The 22,365-nt window shown below is 38.3% G+C and overlaps 1 protein-coding gene and 1 long non-coding RNA gene across 7 annotated transcripts in view; one reads left to right on the top strand and one right to left on the bottom strand.

Moving 5' to 3' along the window:
• Window positions 1-5,658: 5,658 nt before the first annotated feature.
• On the bottom strand, window positions 5,659-8,889 carry LOC114035756. The gene is made up of 3 exons (XR_003568251.1): window positions 8,637-8,889; window positions 7,623-7,859; window positions 5,659-6,781 (listed from the first exon to the last, which is right to left on the bottom strand). It is a non-coding gene; the product is annotated as an uncharacterized LOC114035756 (long non-coding RNA).
• Window positions 8,890-9,324: 435 nt separating this feature from the next.
• The window catches only part of DENND4A (DENN domain containing 4A), a 145,826-nt gene continuing 132,785 nt past the window's right edge, over window positions 9,325-22,365 (top strand). For 3 of the 6 annotated variants that reach the window (XM_027851564.1, XM_027851560.1, XM_027851565.1), the window contains exons 1-2: window positions 20,651-20,673; window positions 22,107-22,161. The gene's annotated coding sequence lies outside the window, so the exon portion shown is untranslated. Of the gene's footprint in view, window positions 9,418-20,650; window positions 20,674-22,106; window positions 22,162-22,365 lie in introns of those variants that run through there. The other 3 variants (XM_027851562.1, XM_027851561.1, XM_027851563.1) reach the window with 3 other exon arrangements.

The following is a 22,365-nucleotide window of genomic DNA, read 5'->3' as shown; positions in this document are numbered from 1 at the left end:
GTGGTAATCATCAAAGCAATCTGGTACTGGATAAGAAACATGTATCAGTGGAATGGATTTGGTACATAATACATAGTAGTAAATGACCCTAGTAATCTACTATTTGATAAGCTCAAAGACCCAAGTTTTGGGGACAAGAACTCACTATTTCACAAAAATGCTGGGAAAATAGGAAAACAATATGGCAGAATCTAGGTATAGACCAGCATTTTACACTATATACCAAGATAAGGTCAAAATGGGTACATGATTTAGACATAAAAGGTGATATCATAAACAAATTATGAGAGAAAGGAATAGTTTACCTGTCAAATCTATGGAGGTGGGAAGAATTTATGACCAAACAAAAGCTAGAGAGCATTATGAGATATAAAGTGGATAATTTTTATTATATTAAGTTAAAAAAGTTTTTGCACAAACAAAACCAATGCAACCAAGATTAGAAGGAAAGCAGAATGATGGGGAATTTTTTTTATAGCAAGTGTTTCTGATAAAGGTCTCATTTCTCAAATATATAAAGAACTGAGACAAATTTATAAAACTGCAAGTCATTCCCCAACAAATAAATGGTCAAAGGATATGAACAGTTTTCAGACAAAGTAATCAAAGCTATCTGGATGCATATAAAAAAATGGTCTAAATCACTATTGATTAGAGAAATGCAAATTAAAACAACTCTGAGGTACTACCTCACACCTATCAGATTGGCTAATATAACAGAAAAGGAAAATGACAAATGTTGGAGGGAATATGGGAAAATTGAGCCACTAATGCATTATTAGTGGAGTTGTAAATGGATCCAATCACTCTATAGAGCAATTTAGAACTATTCCCAAAGGGCTACAAAACTGTGCATACCCTTTAATCCAGCAATACCATTACTAGATCTTTATCCCAAAGATATTTAAAAAGGTGGGGGCAGGGCAAAGGACCTATTTACACAAAAATATTTGTAGTAGCTCTTTTTGTGGTGGCTAAGAATTGGAAATTGAAGGCATGCCTACCAATTGGGGAATGGCTGAACAAGTTGTGATATATGATTGTAATGGAATACTATTGTGTTATTAAAAAAAATTACAAGCAGGATGATTTCAGAAAAACCTGAAAAGACTTACATGAACTGATGCAAAGTGAAGTGAACAGAACCAGGCAAACAGTGTACACAGTGTATAGTAACAGTAATACTGTAAGATGATCAATTGTAAATAACTTAGCTCTTCTCAGAAATACAACAATCCAAGATAATTCCAAAGGATTAATGTTGAAAAATTCTATCCACCTCCAGAAAAAGAACTGATGGAGTCTGAGTGCAGATCAAAGCATACTATTTTTCACTTTCTTTATTTTGCGTGTGTGTGTGTTTGTTTTTTTTTTTTGGTCTATGTTTTCTCTCACAATATAACTAATATGGAAATATGTTTTGCATGATTGCACATGTATAAACTATATCAATTTGCTTACCACATCAGGGAGAGCTGAAGTAAGGGAGGGAAAAATAGAATTTGGTGCTAAAAATTTTTTAAATGAATATTAAAATTGTTTTTACGTGTAATTGGGAAAAATATTATTTTAAAAAATCCTACTTCAGCCACGTCCAAAATATATTACGTCTCATTCTGCACCCTGAGTCTATCACCTCTGTCAGGAGATGGGTAGCATGCATCATCATTGGTCCTCTTAAATCATGTTTTGTCATTTCATTGATCAGTGTTCTTAAGTCTTTCTAAGTTGTTTGTTTACAATTTTGTTGTTAAGGTATAAATTGTTCTCTTGACTCTGTTCACTTTACTCTGTATCAGTTCATCTTCTCTGGTTTTTCTGAAACTGTCCCTTTCATTATTTCTTACAATACAATTCATATGCCACTCCATTTTTATGTCATCATTTATTCAACCATTCCCTAACTGATGAACACCCCCTTATTTCCAGTTCTCTGCTACCACAAAAAGAGCAACTATAAATATTTTTGTATATATGGATCCTTTTCCTCTCTCTTTGATCTTCTTGAAGTTTAGTCCTAATAGTGGTATAACTGGGTTGAAGGGACTACACAATATAGTGGATCTGGGGGGCATAGTTCCAAACTGCTTTTTAGAATGGCCGAACCAATTCACAACTCCTTGTCTGTTTTCTTCCAACATTGGTCATCTTCCTTTTTTGTCAATTTTGCTCATTGTATCAGTATTAGGTGGAACCTTGGAGTGCTTTAATTTGCACTTTTCTTATTAGTAATGATTTGGAGCATTTTTTCCATGGTGTTGATTGCTTAGATTACTTTTTTTTTCTTTTTGGAGGCAATGGGGAGGGAGGAGGGAGTGCTAAGTGACTTGCCCAGCTAAGTGACTTACACAGCTAGTAAATGTCTGAGGCTGGACATGAATTCAGGCCTTCCTGACTCCAGGGCCAGTGCTCTATCAACTGCTCCACCTAGCTACCCTTAGATTACTTCTTTAGGAAACTGCTTGTTCATATCCTTTGACTATTTATCAATTGGGGAATAGCTTTTATTCTTACACATTTTAATCACTTCCCTATATATCTTAGAAATGAAACACTTGTCAGAGAAACCTTCAGCAAAGATTTTCCCCCAGTTACTTATTTCCCATCTAATTTTAGCTACATTGATTTTGTTTGTGCAGTACCTTTTACATTTTATGTAATCAAAATTGTTCATTTTATTTTCTGTGATCCTATCTATCCCTTGTTTGGTCATCAACCCCTGCCCTATACATAGATCTCAATTTCCTTGTTCTTCTAATTTATTCATGATGTGACTTTTTATGTCTAGGCTAGGTATCCATTTGGAGCTTCTGACTTGCCTTTTTAAAGGTGTTTGAGGCAACACAGTTCAACAGAAAGCATGCTGGATTTAGTGTCAGAGGATTTGGATTTCAAATTCAAGCTATGCCACTTACTGCCTTTGTGGCTGGCCTTAATAAGTCATTTAATGTCTCTGGGCCTCAGTTTCCTAATCAGTAAAATAAAATAGGGATAGATGATTTTGAAGATCCCTTTCAGCTCGTGATCTTAAGAGACCATGATCATGTTTTATTAAAAAAAACTTTATTGTAGTATCTGAAATTGAGCTATCCCTTATTAAAAATAATCACAGTTTTAGCTTGTGGAATTAAATATACTGAAATTTAAATGTAACATTATTCACCAAATTTAGTTAAGTTGGGCTTGACTTGGTTCCTAGTAACAAGGGGTTGAGTTACCAAAGTAATTAAAAAAAAACCTCAGTGTAAACTAGTCTGATCTATAAGGCAGTTCCCCTGGCATAGAGATCAAGGTCAGTTGTATATTGAAACTCCAAAGTATTGTTCACAAACATGAGAAATTTCTAATATAATTATTAAGTGTATATATTTAGCAGGTGGAGAGGATTAAGCTTTACAACATCTTGTTTTTCTTGTGCTACAAAATGAATGAACAAATAAAAAAGTATTTATCAAGCATAGTGTATCAGGCACTATCATTAGGTTTTTTTCCTTGGAGAAATGAAATAGTGGTGTTTTAAAATAAGATGTAACAATATTCATAGAGGTCCTGGTGTAATAGAAAGAAGACTGTTAGTTGAATTGGAATTTTTAAGATCCAGTTTTCTCCTTTTTCTGGGGGAAGGTGTATTTTTAATTAATGCTTTTTGTTATTTTTATATCTCATTTCCTGACTGTTTAACCCTCCCTTGTAACAAAATAGTTAAGCAAAACCAAATGATGAAGCCAATACTACATCTGACAGTGTATGTAACACTCTGTACCTGCAGTCTTCTCCCTCTTTCCTGAGGGGAGGGATGTTTGTTCCACCCTCTGTTCTTTGGGACAAAAGTTGTTCCCTGCAATTAATCTAAGCACAGCTGCTTTTTAGTGTTGTTTTAATTTATATTATTGTAGTAATTTTGTATATCATTACCTTGGTTTAGCAGGTTGGGGTTTTTTTTTTTGTTTTTTTGCTTGGAATCACTTTACATATCTTTCTTCTCTGGATTTCTCATCTCTATCATTTCTTATGTTGCAGTAATCTTCTATTACATTCAGACAATTTGTTCAGTCATTCCCCATTTGATTGGCACCCACTTTATTCACTTTATTTTCAGTTTTATGCTACCACATAGAGTGCTATGAATATTTTCGTATATAAGGGATCTCTCTCTCTCTCTCTCTCTGGCATGCACACACACACACACATGCACACACCCTTAAGATGTATACCCAGACTCACTATCATATTTATTGTATGAAACTTGAGTCTCAAATCCATCATTGAGTGCAATTCTTTTCATTGTCAAGTTATATCAATTTGTTTCACTAGAGATCAAAACCCACAGTTTGCCCTTCAGTTCTCTTCCTTTAATCTACTTTAGGTATCATCAAATTCTAAGAATTATTATAATACAATACAGTGAATATTCTAAACTGGTAAAGTGGGCCTCCCCAAAATTGGATTGGCTTTAGGAAGGAGCCACTTTGTTATTCATGAAGAATGTTAAAACTCAGAGCAAAATTAGGAAGCTTTTTAGATTTCTGCTCTGTCATTTAAGCACTGAGTTGATGACTTAATCTCTATTCCTATTACATATAACTTCACTACTACTGAAGGCTATTTATGATAGGAAACACATTAAGTATAGATTGTGCTTCCCCCATTGTCAGCAAAGTATTAATTTCTTAAATATTGAGCAGCAGCTAAATGCAAGGTACTGAATGTGCTTGGAGATGATAATATTTAAAGAGGGCATAGTTTATGGCTTATTAACCTGGGGCTCCATGAATGTGTTTAAATTTTTTCATAATTAGTTTAAAATAATTAATTTCTTTTGTAATCATATGTATTTTATGCATTTAAATTTTTTATTTTGAGGTGTCCATACACTTCATCAGACTGCCAAAAGGATCCATGGAATACAAAAATAGTATAAATATATCTTTGACTTACTTATCTACCTTAAGTCACAAATGGTAATTTCTAGATTGTTTGAAGAACTAAGGAGATAGTTGATAAATGCTCTTAGCTGCTTAAATTAAAAGCACTTTACAAGTACTTAGCAGCCATTTTCTAATACTTTATAAAATATTGCTCTGGTAGGTGGTATTTTCTATTTAGAAACTTTTTACCATTTAAAAATGTGTAGAATTCCAGCGCAGAGATTATGACCAACCATTTGCAAAACAAAACACACTATGAAAACAATTACAGTTTATTATTGCAGCTACTTCTGTTGCACAGGATAAGGAGATAAAGCAGTTCTATGAAGAACTAAATAAAACCCTCCAAATTTATTCAATATAAACTTTAATAATTGGTGACTTCAATGCAAAGATGAGCATAGGAGAGAATGGTAAGATATAGGATAGACAACATAATTCAGGAATAAGAAATGAGCAGTCATAAGGTTGTGGACTGTACAAAAGTCTCATTCTTATATACATGAATACTTTTTTTTTTATTGAGACGAGTTGAGAGGCACTGGACATGGTGAGCACCATAAACAACATAACAGAGACAGCTAGGTGGCACAGTGGATAGAGTACAGGCCCTGGAGTTAGGAGGACCTGAGTTCAAATCTGGCCTCAGACACTTGATATTTACTAGCTGTGTGACCCTGGGCAAATCACTTAATCCCAATTGCCTCACCAAAAAAATAAAATAAAAAACCCCAAAAAACATAACATCATAAAAAGTGCAATTGATTATATTTTAATGGAAAACAAATGGTTCTCAATGTAAGCCATTTCCAAATCAGCTGTTTGTATTAGAACACAAATTTGTTAGAACAAAAATCTACATCAAAAGCATTGGAGGAAATGACAAAAATGAGAAGGCAATAGGATGTGGAGTCAAGCAACTTGACTTAAACAAGCTAGTGATGCTGAAAGACAGGAAAAGAATAAAAGTCTACTTAAACTATTATCACAGTGCCTGGGACTTAGTAAGTGCTCAATAAATTCTTGTTGGTTTCCTTAGGAAGTTAGACATAAATTAATTCCTGAAACAAGAATAAAAAGCCTTAAAACCCTTTCAGCTAACAAATACTAGGTCTCTTTACCAAGGGTGAACAACTGGAATGGACAATGAACAGATCAAAAATGCAAAAGATTATAAAGATTTTTATATTTTTCCTTCTACTTAATGGTAGTTGAACCATAAAATCTTCATTCTAAGGTCCTTGATGCAAGGACCATCACGAGGAAGCAGGGAAAGCACAAAAGAAAGCAAAGCTAGAAAAGGCAACTGAAGTAGAATAGGAAGTTGATCTTAAGGTGATATAATTCCGAGGATATCTAGAGATAAATTACCAAGGTATCCAAAGAAAAGATGCCAAAGTCTTGGGGAAGATGACCAAGAGAATTTTAGAAACCACTGATCTATGTGCTTACTTTCCCATTTCTATGAAAATGTCTATAAAAATCATCTGTATATACCCATTGAGAGCATTTTTGATGAAAGGGGATAAGAATGCTTTTAAAAATTACATTCCATAGTAGACCTCATTTTTTGCAATCATGCAATTGACTAAAACATGTAGAAAATGAAATATTTCAGTATAATTGCATATAAAAAAGCATTTGGTTTAGTAGAGCAAAACATCACCTTAATGACTTTAACAAAACATCTTCCATGAATACGTTAAAGTCATCCACGATGCCTTCAGAGATATAGTAAGGGAGGTAACTTCTTTCAATGACTCTTTTGATTATATCAGGCAAGTCATAAACTGAAGAGAGGTATTGTCATCAAAGATGTTTGCTTCTGTCTTCGATAATGTCCAGTGTAGAGTCTAAATGGAAGAGGATCTCCTGTTAGATAGTCCTATAGATGATCCTTTTTGTGAATGATGTATTTATTGCATCAAGCCCACAGTATTACAGGCTCTTAGGTGAGACCCATATTCACTCAAAAAAGTTTGCCTCCATGCAAGAAAAACCTAGTGGATAAATAATGCAGATTGTTCCATTTAAGACATGCATTTGGAGGGATAATCCAAATAACTAGTTCATAAACATACATATATGTGTGTGATATATGTATCTCTCTCTATATCTATATCTATGTGTATACATATATACATACATATATCTTGAATAGACACTGAACATAGACAGTGAACCAGTCTAAGAATTGGACAGGATGAAGAGAGAGGGTTATATTGACTTGGGGAAATGAAATAATGTTTTATTGAACCAAAACTTCTTTCTGAAATAAAGACCCATCTTTTCATGGAATATCATAGTCTCTGAAGGAATATCATGGTGGAAATATCACTAAAAAGAACAATGGGTAGGTTCATGCTAGTACAAATAGACTACAACACATCATCATAGAAAAATCTCAGAAGGAAAATGGTATAAGGATCATAGGAGAGATATGTGATAAAGTGACCATATAGCGAGAAAAAGGGACAAACAACGGACAGCTTGTATGCTTCACTTACACTCTGGCAATGTCAAGAGAACTAGAGGAAGGCTCCTGGCATGTTGGGTAGGTCCCCATGGTGACTTCTTCAAGGGTAGTATATCACTAGAGAATGTGCTTGGAATGAATACCCACAGCTATAGTTTCCATTAAAATCCATTAAAATATACAAGTAGAGAATTCCATTCTGTAAAGTATGTAATTACCTATTTATTGTAATTGTTGCTACAACGCTGTATCTTGGTATGGCAGTCACTCTGGGTTCTCAAAGGCGATACCTATGGAGATCAAACTCTGGTAATTTCTACCTCTGGAAAGATCTCTAGTACAGTCTGGCAACAATATATTTGCTTTCTGAGGACCTTCCTTAGTGCAGAGAAGATCATCACCATCAGGCTGTTCATTTGGTAATCAATTCTTTGGCCATGGCAGCTCATGAAATTCTGTAATGGATTTTTAAAAAATGTTTACACTTAGTTGAGTGAAACAGTGTTATTTTTGTTGCTAGTCAATATTTTGAACACCCAAATTACTCTTTAAAAAGAAGTGGCCAACCCCCTTGGGTATAGCAACAGGTGCTGCTACAAACCGAAGGATGAATTTTATCTCTGTCCTTGGAGAAAAAGACTTCAAATGTCTACTTGTTTTTAGCTAGGCTTTCACACATGGACAAAAAGCTGTCAGCAAATATCCACTTCTATGACAAAATACAGATTACAAGCCTGGGGGTTACGTTTTGTTTTGTTTTGAAGTTTGGGCTTACTTGTGTGATCTGCTACAAGGAAAAAATTGTCAGAGATGGATTTACTCAGGACAAAACCTCAGTGTGCACGTCTTAGAAGATGAGCTGCTTGAAGTATAGAGAATGCAATAGGCGGAGGCTTGGAATTCAGTGGAAGAACACTCGAAAGGTTGACATGGTTGAAGAACGATGGAGAGGAATTTCAGAATCTTACAGAAGGTGAGGGGAGTGGGTACTTCCCCCCTTCTGTCCATCATAGCGGAGAAACAAGCCAGAATCAATTAGCCAGCATAAACTCCAAATCAAAACAATAACCAAAACAAAATCCCCCCCAAACTCTCCTGCTATTAATGGTGCTTTCCCTCCCTTCCCCATGTAGTTTCCAGAGAAAGTCCCTGGATTCCCCATTCTGCGATGCTGTTTATACTGGTATCGCCCTTGTGGGGACTGAGTGCCCCAAGGGGATTCCCAAGCGCACCTGTGCACTTAGCAGGAGGAAACGCAGGCTGAGGAGCTGTCTGTCCCTCGACAGCCTCCGGGTTAGTCGTGCCCCCTTAGGGACTTGCCTCGGATCACCTCTCAGAGCTAGGAGGCAAAAGAGGAGTCGAGCAAGCCCTCCCGAGGTAGGTGCAAGTGTGAATGACTGAGGGCGTGGAGTGGGAAGCCAAGATCATCTCGTCCAAATATCTCAGCTCTCCCTGTGTCAGGAAGGGGCAGCCTCTCCCGCGCTCTTGCTGTCAGGCGGGCTAAGACTGTGGGTTTCCCAAACAACCAAAGCCGTGAGGAGGGTTGGGCCGCTTCTGCCCCGCCCCCTTTCCCACCGCTGGGATCCGGCGGCCTCTGGGACCCGGCGGACACCTCTACCACTTGGCCTCTCCCCCGCCTCCCTCCGCCCTTGCCTACGCGTCAGGAGACGCCGGTTGGCCGCTGGCCCGCTCGACTGGTGGCGTCACTGCCAAGATGGCGGCGGCCGCGGCGGCGGCGGCCGCGAAGGGAGGAGGAGGCGGAGGCGGAGGCGGAGGCAGCGGCTGCGGCGAGGGGAGGGGAGTCCCGCCTGACTGAGCCAGCAGGCCACGGGCTGGCGGGCTGGGGTTCCGCGGAGGGCGGAGCGCTGGGCTCGGGATGATCTAAGCTGGCCAGGAGCCGCCGCAGCCGCCGCCGCCGCTTCGCTTGGGCCCCTCGTGTCCAGCTGCCGGGGAGGAGGGGACCCCTGCTCTGCTGCCTTAGTGACTGGCGCCGTGGCTGCGGAGCCCTGAGCGGTGAGTGCTGGGGTGCTGGAGCGGCGGAACGGTGACATGTGGAGCTGTCACTGCCGGGGACGGCTGTGTGTGTGTGTGTGTGTGTGTGTGTGTGTGTGTGTGTGTTTGCGCACGCCCGCGCGCTCCGGGGTCCGCGAGCGGGAGAGGGAGGGGGCGGCAGAGGGCTGCTTGCCCCGATCCCCCCTGGGGGGTCCGGGGGGTCGGTCTTTGTGGGCCACTTCTCCTGACCCGGCGGGCGCGGAGACACTTTGCGCTCTCCTCGTAGCCAGGCCGCCCCACTTTCCCTCCTCCGGACAGGGCTGGCGGCTGCCGTTCGGCCCCTGGTCCCACGGGTGACCGAGGGCGACGATGCCCGGGTTGGGGGGGGCGGTTACGCAGCTCGCGGCTGTTTGTTTCCTCAGTGTAGTCCGGGCAGGTGGGGGCGGGGGGCGAGGGAGTTGGGAGGAAGAGGTGGGGGAGGGGGAAGGAGAGGGAGAGGGGAAGGCTCCCAAATCTGGGTGCCTGACATCTCCGTTACGTAAGGCTGAGGTGGCTCCCGGGGATCCCACCTGCTGGGCTTGTGTGAAGCCCCGCAGACTCCGGAAGAAGTGGCGGGCGAGCCCGCCGCCGCCCGTCATCCCGGGGCTGTGGGGGCCGCGGGGGCCGCGGAGGAGGACCCTGGGGATGCTGCTGTTGCTGCCGCCGCTGCGGGGGGTCCAGACCCGCTGGAAGCGGTGGAGCGCTGCTGCTGCTGCTGCGGCTCCTGCGGCTCCTGCTGCTCCCACCGCCGCCGCTGTTGTTGTTTTAAAATGACCATGCGCCCTCTTCTATGGCAGCCTCCCTCCCTTTGAAGTTTATCTATTAAGAAAGAATGAAAATTGGTTCGTGAGAGCATTTCATTACCATTGCTTTTAAACCGAGCGATGTAGTATAATATTTGTGTGACGACGGTGCTGTGCTTATGATGAAATCGCGAGTCAAAGAAAACTTGGGCCCTTAAAAGTGGGAGTTTTGTTTTTAATTGCAGAACAGTTATTCTGTGGCTCAATCGCCAGGACCCGTGCTGAAAACTAACAGCCAGAGAGATGAAAGAATGTTAGCTAGCCTGCAAGTCAGGAGTGAGAGTAGGAAATGAATACACTGAGGGTTTAGTTCACAGTTAGCTTATATTAGTTAAAGGAGTATTCTGAGTTTCAAGCATTTTATGCCTGTGTTCTTAGTGGGCTTTTTTTTTTTTTTTAAATAAAGCTGTTAAGTGTATGTACTCTATTATCTGGCATATTCTTCCCCCCTTTGGCAAAAAACAAACAGCTGTAAACAATGTAGCCCAGGTTACCCTAATCTATTATAAATATTACTACTATTACTCCCAAGATTGTTTTTTGAAAGTGGATCCTGGGGAGCCCTAAGTTTTTGTGCTATCATTCTCTGTAGATAATGGAGTCTATACACTTTGTCTCAATGTAATGAAGATCATTTAGGGATCTAGTTTTGTAATTCAAAGTATGAAGAAATCACCAAACATTTGTATCCTCCACCTGTTAGGGAAACTTTATCTTCGATAGAAATTTAGTGTTTTGGACAGCTCTGTTGGCAATAATATGCTACACTGCAGAATTCTGAGTGGCAAGCAGGAATGGATTTTCTTTATCCTGGGCACATTACTTTTTGTGAATTTTGTTGTTGTTGTAGGAAAGTAAATTGAGCAAGAACCCAACTAGAGGAGGAGGAAATGAGTGTTCATATTCTGAGCTGCATTATTTTAAACTTAAAAAATATTTCTGAAAATAGTGCAGTGATGTAAAACTTATAAATACAAATCCACCATTATTAGGTGCTGAAGTTCTTTGAGGGGTGAACCAGGAAAGAGGTGTTATTTTCCCACCCCACATATAGTATTTTTTCGGGTAGTTATTGAATTACATAGGATTCTTGGGTCTAGTGTTTTATTTATATAAAAGTGTAAGAAGTAACAAAAGTTTGGATAAGATCGGCATATAAAGAAAAATAAAAATTAATCTTCTCAGAATTTTCAGATGCACTGTGTATGATGGACATTGTGTGACACTAGCAGAACTTTTTTATCTTGTGTAAAGGGATTTGCCAACCTTTTCTGTGATATACAATGTGTGTGCTTAGAGAAGACAGGGATGGAATGCAGTATAACAAAATTCTCTTCCCCCAACCCCAGTGGTTTTGTTTTATTGCTTCATGAAAATCTTTTAAAAATAAACTAAATGTGTCCCAAATCATGGATTCTTATACCACAGTACTGCAAAGCAGGTTTATTCTTTAGATTTTTAAAATGAGCTGCATAGGAACTTTTTAATGCAATGATATTACAAATGTTCTTTATGTTTCTAATGGCTTTCTTGTCTTTTAAAAGATTATTGTAAATATCAATGATAATTTATGTATCTGAACCTTCTTTTAGATATGTTATCTAAACTTTGTGTCTCACCCACCTAACAGAATATTTTACTTATACTAAATGCTTTTTTGTTTTGTTTGGGTGTGGACCTGTGAATTCATCCCTGTGGGGAACTTCTAGCATATATGTTCTCTCTACCAGTGCAAATCAACAGCTCATTGGTAACTTAGAGTCTTAAAAGAGTTGCTTGCAGTACTGAAAAGTTCAATGACTTTCCCAGGGTCACACAGCCAGTAGGTTTCAGGGATTGGCTTGTAAATCTGTGTCTTTCCTGCCCCAAGGTTTGCCCTCTCTCCACTGCATCTTGCTGCCTCTCACTAGGCGCCTAATGCATGTTTATTAATTGAATAAAGAGACAGTGCAGTGGAGTGGAGACACAGCCTTAAGCCAGGAAGAGCAAGGTTAGAGATAGCCTATCTCTAATATTTTTGTAGGCTGTATGATGGTAAGCAAATCCTTTAACCTCTTAGTGCTCTAGGCAATTCTCTAAGACCATTAGTTGCAGAGAAGATGCTGACCTACGTTGATAAAGGGAGTTTCCTCATTAAGGGGTTCATATACCAGTGAAATCACAGGTTCAGCCCCTTTCTTTATTAAATTGAATAAAAATGCTTTGAACCATAGTATAAAAGAGTAAAAATCTTCAGAAAACCATTATCTCATAATTCTTTGTAAACAAAACAATTTTTTAAAAGGTTGCTTGTCTGTGATCTAGGATTGTGAACAAACTAATAATTAAAGCAACTCCCTGAGCTATGAAGAACATTGGTTTCAGGATTGTATTACCGTGCATGATCAGGCCCGTTACTGACTTTCTTTTGCACACACATCCTCTTTTCCCCTCATGTACTGGACAATTGCAAAGAACTGTCTGTCACAAGTTTCCTTTCTATCCTCTGCAATCAAACGCCTTCTCTAATACTCCCCTTTTATCTTTGACTTAATTTCCCAGAAGTATACACATCTCCTTCAATACACTTGCTCCTTCTGTCATACTACTTTTGCCTAGTAAAGGCAGGACCACCTCTTTGGTATTAGTGCTGAAGGAACCTAGAGTTTATATCATCCAAAACCCTTCATTTTTATAGTTGAGAGGCTCAGTGTAAGTGATTTGCCCAAGGTCACACAGCTATTAAAGAGCAGAGCCTGGAGTTTATTCCAGGTCCTCTTACTTCAATTCCAGAGTTCTTTCTTTTATGCCAGGCTGACTCTCACTCTGTTTGTTCCATGACTGAAAAGTAATGTTAGTGACACATCTTTATCATGGGAAGGAAAAGCCCTAAGTCTGAAAGGAAATTAAACTAAAAAAGAACCATCACCATTCACTTCGACTTTAAAAGGCCCGATGACTCTTATTCAACATCTTCATCTACTTCTTCATCTCTGGTGAAACCTTCACCACTTTCTGAGGCATCAGCATTCAGTGTGAATAAAAAGCCCATTTTATTCTATCTTTTTTATGATCTTTTAACTATTATGGTAATGTTATTTTCAACTATTTTTTCATTGCAAATATATAGTATTCCATCTCCCTTATGGGGTTAAATTAGCTGTTTTAGGCTAGGTTGAGGACCTAACAAACATATATAACATTATTTCAAATCTAAAATTACAATAAGGTAGCTTTAAAGTGAACTTTCGGAATACAGTCCATTTGTCATTTGGATGCTGCCTGTATTCATAAAGCCTATCTATACTCATGTACTTTCTACTTGGCACTAGGCTAGTTTTAAAGTACTTGACCTTATCCTCATGAATACTCCTTATCTACTTCTTAAAATGATATGAACATATTACAACAGGGGAGAAGAGTCAAACCACTAAGAAAAAAGAAATGGAAAAGATAGCAAGGGAGATTTCCTCCTAGTACTACATGTCATTTTCTAATGAAAAGAGTAAGTGATAAAAGTGTAGGCAGGGGATATCACAGTTGTGGTATTTTGCTATTTTATAGACCCATTCCTTGTGATTAATGTGTAAATACATTTTAGATTTATATGCAGGTATACACACATGTGGTACACATACACATATATTCAAGTTTTTATGTAAAGATTTGGGCCTCTGATACACACTGGAATTTTGCTCTGACTTAGGTTTTTATGGTCCATACCAAGAACTGTTACTGTTGAAATTTTTTAAAAAATTAGGATCTACTTTTGCTCCTTCCCTTCTTCCCTATCCCTCCCCTTCTTGAGAAAGTAAGAAAAACAAAACCCCAGGTTCCAAACATGTTTATTCAAACTGGACAAATTCCTGAATGTACCATGTCCAAAACATGTTTTGATCGTACTCTGAGTCCATCACCTCTCTGTCAGGAGGTGGATAGGCTATTTCATCATGAGTCCCCTGGAATCTTGGTTGGTTATTGTAATGATCAGAGTTCTTAAGTGTTTCAGAGTTGGTTGTGAGACTTGGTTTTGTGAGATTCTTCTAGACTTCTTTGAATATGGTCCACTGTAGATCTGTTATACTGAATTTGAGACTATCACTGTCAAAGGCACACCATTGCCCCAGACACCTGGGCTCACAATCTCAGTGTCGTCTTTGACTCCTCCCTCGCACTCTACATATCCAGTCCATCACCACATTTTGTCTTTTCTACCTTCACAGCATTTCTAATATCTCTTATATAGCCTCAGCCCTAGTTCAGGTCTTTATCACCTCTCTCCTGGGTGATTGCATTAGCTCTCCAGCTGGTGTTTCTGCCTGTGTCAAGACTTGCCTCATGACAGTCCACTACTCAGTAGCCAGTAATTTTTCTAAAGAGTAGATAGGTTTGCTTATGAACTCCTGTAGCTCTCTATTACTATTCTAGGATCAAATGTAAACTCCTCCAGCATTTAAAGTTCTTCATAATCTGGCCTACTCTTAATTCTAAAGTCTTTTTACATTTCCCCTCCATGCCACTACAATCCAGCACTGGCTTACTTGCAGTTCCTCAAGCAAGATTCTCCATTTCCTGGGCTCTGGGCCTTTGCCCTGGCTGTCTCTCATTCCTGGGATGCTTTCACCTCTCACCTCCCCCTCTTGGTTTCCCTGGCTTTCTTTAAGATTCCTCTCAAATCCCACCTACTCCAGAAGGCCTTTCCTAATTCCCCCAGCTGCTAATGCCTTCACCTCTCAGATTGTCTTCCATCTAATTTGTATATATTTTTATATACCTAGTTATTCACATGTTGTATCCTTCATTAGAATGTAAGCTCCTTGAGGGCAGGGACCATTTTTGCCCCTCTTTGTATCCTCAGTGCTTAGCACAGTGCCTGGATATAGTAAGTTCATAATAAATGTTTGTTGACTGATTGCACTACAGCAGATTGTTTCCTAGTGTAGATTTCAGTGTAGGTGTTTCAAACATTAGATTATTAATGTCACCATATCCTAAGATAGTGAGGAAACCTGTCAATGTTCTGGGAATTTGTTGCCTTTATACATGATATTACAGTGTTTCTTATGTTTCATGTTTATGAATACCAAAATGCTCTAACACCATAAAAGGAATGTTTTTATAACATTGAGCATAAATTCAATCTTCTAAACCCTTTCCCTTCCCCCCTCCATTTAAAAAAAACAACCTAATATCTGAGTATCTATGGGATTTGCAAGCTTTTGGTTCTTTATAGTTAGGGCTGATGCCAAAATTAATGACTTTATGACACAAGCCTGCCTGTGGTCAAATACTAAGGGCCCATTGAAGCATGTTGCATTATATTAAGCATTGATAAAGATGTTTGACAGTGTTAAAAATAAAATTATTTCTACAGTATTGTACTTAGCCTTTGAGTGGGCCTCCAGATTTTCTGTTTTTCTCTACCTTTTCACCAGCAGCCTTCCACTCTAGAGATTTCTCCGTTTTGGGATTGTTCACAGGATTGTTAAGTTTTTAGCTCAAATCATTTTTATGAGATACTCCAGCCATGCTCACTCACTTCATTCTTGACTCCATTGGCTCTCTGGACTTCTATACCTCTTTGTCTTCAGTCTTTCCCTTTTATCTTTCCATCTTTCCAACTTCTCTTTATGTGTTTTCTTCCTCCATTAGAATGTAAATGCTTTAAGGGTAGGGGATACTTGTATCCTCTGCCTTTAGCACAGTGCCTGTTATATATCACTTAATAAATGCTTCATCTCTCTATATCTCTCTCTCTAACCTTGGAAGATGACTTGGGGTGTAGGCAAGATTACTATGAACAATCTCTAAGCCTTTTTTTTTAAACTTTATGTTGATGTCAAAAGCCAGACCAGGATTTCAATAACATAGGTACCAACAATGCAGATATTCATCAATGGGAGAAATAGCTAAACAAATTGTGCTATAAGAAACAAAATATATCTATAAAAACCTTATTTAAAAAATAAAAAAAATAGCACCATGACCAAGCTGTATTGTATGAATGTAATGGAATACTATTGTGCTATAAAAAATGATGAGCAGGTAGACTTCAGAAAAACCTGGAAAGACATGTATGGTCTGATGCGGAGTGAAGTGAAAAGAACCAGGAGAACGTTGTACACAGTAACAGCCAGGTTGTGCGATGATTAACTTTGATAGACGTAGCCCTTCTCAGCAGTGCAAGGATCTAAGACAGCTCCAAAAGTCTCATGATGGAAAATGCTATCTACATCCAAAGAAAGAACTATGGAGTTTGGATGCAGATCGAAGCATACTATTTGCTATTTTTTTTCTTCTGTTATGTTTTGTTTCTTCTTTCTGGTGGTTCCTCCTAGTGGTTCTAATTCTTCCTTACAACATCACTAATGTGAAAATATGTTTAAAAGGAATGTATATGTAGAGCCTGTATCAGATTGTGTGCCATCTTGGGGAGGGAGGAGGAGAAAAATTTAAAACTCAAAAGCTAATGGAAGTGATTGTTGATAAATCAAAATAAATTAATAAAAAAATAGCACCACATTTATGTTATAATTAGAAAAAATATACTGAGTACCCTTTGTGTAGGGCACTGTAAGAAACTTTGTGGAGGGGATACTTCTTTAAATAATTTGTGATTTTGTAGGTACTTCCTCCATAAGTGCAGATCCTCCATACAGATGACAATTATATAGGGGTTAAAGGTTTGGAAAGAGCTTTATATATATTATCTTTATATATATTATCTCATTTGATCCCTCACGACAACTGTGACATAGATATTATAAGTATTATCCTCACTTTACAAAAGAGGGAACTAGGTAGCTTGTACAAGGTATGGATTTTTGCTGACTCCCAAAATTTATCAGCTAGTGACCAACTTGTAGGTTAGAAGCCTCTAGGTAGACTGACACACAGTTAATCATAAGCCCATACTTGAAGCTTTTCCAACTTAGTAGGACCTGACAGAACTTTCATGCACTCCCCTGGTATGCCCTTTGAGAATCCACAGTAATTTTTTGTTATCAAATCATCAATAAGCATTTATTAAATAATAAGTTCTGGGTACTGCATTAGGCATAAGGGATGCAAAACCCAAGATACAACTATCCCTGCCCTCAAGGAGCTTACATTCTACTGAAGACACTTACTTTCTGTGTGCAAAGTCTGGTAAGGAGAAGCTGCTGAAACCCAGATCCCAGGCCTCCAAGGATGTCCAGTCCACACACAGAAACAGGGAGCAGTAACCTGACAACCTTCTTCTCTCTGGGACAAAGACTTATGTCAAGGAAGGAGGGAGGGAAGGAGAGAGGGAAGAAGGAAGGAAGAAAGGAGGGAGGGAAGGAAGGAAAGACAGATGGATGGATGAATGGACCAATGGATAGATGAATGGATAGAGAGATAGACAAACAGACAGGGCAGATAGATATTACAAGCTAACTGAGCCGTCCTATACCTAGATGGGCCTCTTGAGTAGGCTTTACACAATACAATTGGGTCACCCATCATGGAACATAGCTTCAGGTGTGGCAGGGGACATGTGATACCTCCGTGTGTCCAAGTGGGAAATGAGTCGCATCCTGAGCCAACTCTAAGTATTGAATTTAAACGTAATATAAGGTGCTATACCATTTTTTATGTTAACAGTTCAACTGCTAAAAAGGGTGAATCCACAGTAATCTTCATGCCTTGAGACAACAAAGTAAGACTTAAGAAATAAAAGATATGTTTCTTGTCCTTGAAGAATTTAAAATTAAATGTTCAAAAAGCACGGTAGACCAACAAGACCTTAGAGATAATTTCCTCCAACTCCCTCTTTTTACAAAGAAGAAAATGAATGAAGGCCTTGAAAAGTTAAGTGACCGAAAGTCACACAAATAGCAAGTGGCAGATTTAGATTTTTAACCTAGGTTTTTTGACTCTTCAGAATTCTTTTTACTACATGGGACTTCCTCCAGTCTAATTGGGGAAATCAAATGTACACTTATGAAATTACTTAAAATCACTTAAATCTACAGCAATCAGTTGATGTAGTTTGACAGTTTAAACTTAGTTCATAGTGCTATGACAACTAATGATACCAGAGTGACCAGTTAGGGTTAATCTGGGAAGATTTTTTTAAGAGGAAGTGAGGCTGGATAATGCCTGCCTCTGGGGGAAGCTCACATTGATGGGTTGCTTGAGTTTGGGCTGAGCTATAGTAGGGTTAAAGTAAATTGGGTAACTACTAACTTCAAGCACAAATGTTGTGATCCCCCAGTGAGCTTCTGTACTAGTTGGTGTTAGGATTGGGCCCTGGGAGGCATATGTACTTCTAATCTAGGGGAGATAAGGATAGCCAGGCTCAACTAAAAAAGAGTAGGTGGTTAGGAAAGACCCATTTTGGGATGGGGAGAAGGAATGGAAGGAGTATATCTCAAAATGATTGTGATATAAAAACTAAAGTCATCAATAAAAGACTAAGTGAGCTAGTTTCCTATGTTTGTATGTATTTTTATGTCAAACTCAATACATTTATCACAAAAGACCAATCTTAGTACAAAGTAACCCAAGGTTTTCAGACTCCTGTGTGATTAATTTTTATTTTTATAAATTTGTTTGTTACATAATTGAGCATGATACTTATTCAGATTTTTTTTCCTTGTCCAAGAATAGAGAACAGATGGCTAGCTATGTTTATATGTCATTTTCCTGACGTTTGTGAGAGAAAGAAATTGAGTTCTCATATGTCCCTGAACGTAATTGATATTTCCTGGGGTTTAGCCAGAACAATATTGCTTCATTTGGTTGAAAGTTGACTTCTTTATGATTTTTACTAAGATCCATGCTTACCTCAACACTGTTTTTAAGTACATGTTTAGTAATTGCAGTTTAGTGGAGCATTAAGGTCATTGGGAATGACATGTCAGAAAAAAAAGCTGATAAAATATTATTTATTGTTATGCTCAGAACACTCGTGTTAACTATTCGTGATGATATGGGTTCTGCTAACCCAATGTGAATCAATGAAAGAAGAAGCATTAAGTTCTTAATATGTGCCAAGCACTGGAGCTTATAGTCTGTTGAAGATGACCATGCAAGCAGAGGAATGATGTCCCTGGAGGGGCACTTGGGTTGGGAAGGTTACAGGATGGTGATTGGGGCCATAAATGAGTAGATTGGCCTGGAGAAAAAAGAAAGGGAAGGAAACAAGTCTTTTGATCAGGCTGTGGAGGAGATGACAGTGGAGTCAGGAGGGAAGTGAGGCATAACTGGGGCTTTCCTGAAATAATATAATGGTCAGAGAGAGGCAGTTAACAGTCAGGTAGGAGAGAGAAGGTGAATTAGGGATACAATAGCCCCCCAAAAAATTAGGAAGAAAAAGGAAAGAAAGAAAAGAAGGTCATTGAAGCATTTAAAAAAAAATACACAGAAGAGAGTAGAAGGCCTGAAAGAATCATAGGATAGCAAAGGATAGCCTTGAAAATTACATGTCGAATTTATTACATATTTCAAAAGAAAAGCAAGTTGTACATAATAGTTGGGGTTTTTTTGTTTTGTAGTTTCAAGTACAATCCATGTTTTTTGGTTTGTTTGTTTTTTGTTTTTGCTGTACTCTGTGGCATGCAAATGCTCGTAAAAAACCTTTGAGATCTTTTTAATGTAATTACTATCTTGAATCATATAAACCCTTTCGTCTCAGAAACTTTGCTTCAACCATAAAGTTAGATTTATCTATGAAATGTAAGTATACTCTTTCTATTAGATTTGTAGTTTTTTTTCTCTGTTATACTCAACATTACCAATTGTCAGTTTAATTGGCTGATTTAGAAGAGATAAGCTCATAGAAGGTAATCTCTCAGTTTTAAAATGTGGATGCTGTAAAGTTTGTTGGTAGCCATTCTTCATGTTCTATAAGGCAGTAATTACTACTAAAAATTAGAAATACACACACACACACACACACACACACATTTTTTGGTGAGCTATGTCTCAGGAGGAAAACTTTCCTTCGACAAGTTTGCCAATACTAAATAAGTCTTACATATCAGCAAAGGAGAAGTTAGACAATTATGTGTTACTTACCTTGGAAGACATTAGTTGTGCAATGATATAATTCAGCAAATATTTATCAAACACCTACAGTTGTCTAGGCACTGGAGATACAAAGTTAAAAAACAACATAGGCCCTTCCAATGGTTTATGTTCCACTGGGTGATAAAATGTGGTATACACATTGTTGTTGTTCAGTCATTTCAGTTGTATCTAACTCCTTATGACCTCATTCAAATATGATCTTGAGTGCAGAGACCATATTTTTGCTTTCTTGGTATCTCTATCACTTAGAACAGTGCTGAACACATAGTAAGCACTTCCTAAGTACTTGCTGACTTGATTAGATTCTGGAGTAATTTGCTGTTTCTTTCTCTAGCTCATTTTACAGGTGAGGAAACTGAAGCCAAAGAGGTTAAGTGACTTGCCCCAGGTCACACAACTAGTAAGTGTCTGAAGCTACATTTGAACTCAGGTCTTGCTGACTCTAGGCCCAGCACTCTATCCAATTTACCACCTAGCTGCCCATTAGTTTACAGAACAGTAAATACAAAGTAATTTGAGGAGGAAGAAAGCTATTAACTACTGGAAGGCTTAGCTGTTAAACTCAGCAGTAAGGATGAGGATTTTGAAGGTGCTTTTAGGGATGGGGGGGCCCCAATGTCTTTCAAGTTCAGGGTGACATGTAAAGTGCACAAAGGAGAATAATGGCTAGTAAAGTCGATTGGAGCCAAATTTGTGAATTTTAAATATCTAGCTGAGAAGTTTATGTTTTTATCCCAGAGACAGTAGGGAACCATTGAAAGTTTTTGAGCAGGAGAATGACATTGTCATACCCATGCCTTAAGAAGGTTATTTTAGCTGCTAAGTGAAGCACGAATTGGAGAAGGGCAAAGACTAGAAGCAAGATCAATTAGGATATTATTACAGTAGTCTGGGTAAGAGGTAATAAAGGCCTGATTTTACAAGGTCCCCCAAAAGTCTTGGTACAGTTGTAAGTTTTACTAACTTCAAAAAGTATAAATATCATAAACTTTCAAAAAAGATAATTTTAAACTTCAATTATTTAAATCTCATTTACACATTTAGTTTTGTGAATTTTGAATAATAAATTTCCAAATTTAATCTAACAAGACAGGGTACCTTGTGCTTGTGTGTTCAACAGTTTCTGGATGACACTTTCTCATCTGGATTATTAGAGGAAGTCCTGTTGCTAGGATTCTTCAGTCACCTGATTTATCTCCATTAGATTTTTTTTTCTTGTGGGATCACTTCAAAACAGTTTTGTAAACATTAAAAGCTCATTTTTTGAATAATCTCAAGGCTAGGATTACAAATATTATCTTTTCAGTAACTGAGCAGCAGCTAATGAAAGTTTGGGACACCCTGTACTACTTGGAAACTTTTTTTTTTCTGTTTTATAGATTTTTTTTTAAGGGTTTTACTTTGGGTACCATGAGCATGCTCAGTTGAGGTCCATACAGTTTTTTCCTAATGCTTTCTGAGGGTTTTTCACTTAAAACCCTAGTGTGGTATGTCTGTATTTTTTTTTAAGTTATATAGTATACCTTTAAAGGTGTACTTGAACCAAGCTTATTATGCTCTAAATTTTATGAACCTATGACTGACTTTTGTTACCATGAATATCTGCTCTTTTACTTTTCGTTAGTGGTGTGATTTTCATAAAGAAAGTCATTTGTTTTAACAACTGGATGCTATGTCCATAATACTTCTTTCCATTCCTTTTATTCCCAGTACTCCCCTTCTGAGTCAGAACACTTTTGCCCTTAAAATCCATCCTTCACATTGTGGCCAAAGTAGAATTTATGGCTAGAAAGGACTTTAAAGGTCATCTGATGAAATTTTTTTATTTTACAGGTAAGGAAACTGAGACTCAGAAAAGATACATGATTGACACATGGCTGTATTGCTAGTAAGTGACAGAGTTGGAATGAAAATCCAAGGCCTCTGACTCTAAACCCAGTGCTTTATTCCATGTACTGTCTTTCTTGTGTACAGGCCCAAGTCTCCTGTTTAGAAACCTCCAGTGGCTGTAGAATTGCCTGTAGGATAAAATATGAACTCTGTATGGCATTCTCAGCCCTCTATACTATAACCTCACTGCTATCAACCTTTC

This window comes from Vombatus ursinus, unplaced genomic scaffold (assembly GCF_900497805.2).
Source record: "Vombatus ursinus unplaced genomic scaffold, bare-nosed wombat genome assembly UNPS02009205.1, whole genome shotgun sequence".
Lineage (NCBI taxonomy): Eukaryota > Metazoa > Chordata > Mammalia > Diprotodontia > Vombatidae > Vombatus > Vombatus ursinus.
Note: the sequence above shows the minus strand (reverse complement) of the source record. Positions and strands in the feature narration are given on the sequence as shown.